This window comes from Strongylocentrotus purpuratus, unplaced genomic scaffold (genome assembly GCF_000002235.5).
Source record: "Strongylocentrotus purpuratus isolate Spur 01 unplaced genomic scaffold, Spur_5.0 spur5_scaffold_4, whole genome shotgun sequence".
NCBI lineage: Eukaryota > Metazoa > Echinodermata > Echinoidea > Camarodonta > Strongylocentrotidae > Strongylocentrotus > Strongylocentrotus purpuratus.
In genome coordinates, this window is record NW_022145610.1 from 4947630 (window position 1) to 4949527 (window position 1898).

At 35.6% G+C, this 1898-nt stretch overlaps 1 non-coding gene across 1 annotated transcript; it reads right to left on the reverse strand.

The window, feature by feature from the left end:
• Window positions 1–988: 988 nt before the first annotated feature.
• Window positions 989–1069, reverse strand: Mir4847 (microRNA mir-4847). Its single transcript, NR_038815.1, is given in 1 exon segment — window positions 989–1069. It is a non-coding gene; the product is annotated as a microRNA mir-4847 (primary transcript).
• Window positions 1070–1898: the final 829 nt, after the last annotated feature.

Genomic DNA, 1898 nt, shown 5'->3' on the forward strand with positions numbered 1-1898 from the left:
CAGAATCAATGAAGGAATCCAAAAGAGGCAATTTTTTTCTGTTTCACAGTATTTCTTTATAACGAAATTTTTCATTAAAAAAAAAAAAAAAAAAAATTATTCACCGTATTCACCACTTTCATTTTTTAATGAAATAAAGCTTATAAATTATTGTAGGGTTACTTAGAGCGAGCTTGCACTAGAATTTCACATCGTAATAAAATAAAGCAAATTATATTTTAGGCCTACATTGTTTACATTCCCTACGTCGTTTATACTTATATCTTTTCCAAATCAATTTTTATTGAAAAGTATACATTCAAAGTTTGTTCACATCTATATATATTTTGTCTTTATTGATTTTGCGATTATGATTGAAGAGTACAATAACCTTTAAATGAATGCAAAAGACTTGTCCCGACGAGTCTTTGCAATCAAAACCATAAATGAGATAAGGAAAAATATGCACATTCAAGAAAGATTATTTAAAGCAAACACATTTATCATTTTGTAACCTCACCGAACTGGTTCATTCATTTATCTTTAATAAAGGATTAACTGGACCAACTAAAAATAATAATATTACCATCTACGGATTACATTCCGTACAAGCGTACACGAGATGATCTTAATATTAATCCCATTGTTGAAGGATTACATTAAACTTCTATACAGAATACAATATTACACTACACTAGCCAACATAATGTGCAATCGACTTCGCACTGGAGCAGGACGATTCTCATGTTATTATTAACCTGTGGTAAGGATGGCAAAACTAGGTGACACTCTGAGGAGGAACAGACGATGAAACACCGGCCTTGGTCTGCCCCCCCCCCCCTATCAGAACCCTATACCCCGGCCAAAAGTCTTAAAGGGTTCAATACCACGGCCATGCCCTCCGTCCTGCACGATGGACCCTACAGGACCTTTCTATATTATGGGCGACGATGATGATGAAGATTATGATGATGATGATCTGCTGTTGGTGAATTGCATGGCTGAGCTAACTACACCTAAGAATGATGGCGAATGAGAGCGAATTTTTTGATATCACATCGCACCGCACCGCGCCATCATTATGAGGTGAGAGTATGTGCGCCATCTCCTCCTAGCTTGACATTCACCCGAGATACTCCGGGGTCTCTGACCTACCAAGTATTAGGCAGACTGAAAGTGAAACCAAGTTTGAAACAAAAGTTGATTTCCTCACTTCAAAAAAGAAATAAAACCCATGACCAACGAGTACACAACAAGTTTTGTTATCAAATTAAATCTACAAAAATAAACAGATTCATAGAGGTCTAGATATAGATAAATTTATATAGAAAGATAGATGAATACATAAATAAACAAATACCTTACGAAAAGCTGTCTCCCAAACTGATGTTAACTTTACATTGAAAAATAAATAAAGTAAATTCAATCACACATTGTATACATACATAGGCCTTCATACATACAATTACGCCGATTCCAGTCATGTCCAATCTCACAAGCATGTCTAGTGACTTCTTTTTCGTGAATGAAGAAAGGCCCTTCAATCGTCTTGGCATGGTGAGTCACAATGACTATTGCATGTCCGGACACGAAATAGAAAATACGTGTACCCTATAGCATTGCGACAGACACACTTAAATTGCACAATATTTTAAGCGGGTATGCCTAAAAAGAAAGCGGAATGAAACAGAATTTATTCATTCATTATTTAACATTGATCACAGTACGTGCAAGTCGATCAATTTGAAATATTACAGGCCTGAAGTAATGTCAATGACAGCCTGCTTCAATTTATATTTAGGATCAACGTGTAAAAATGTTTATTATCTTGGTATGTACTTTGTACCAGATGAGCTAGATAAGTACTAGACCGAATTTTCCGTCTCTTTCGTTCGTTAGCCTCTTATTGGGGTAGGGTC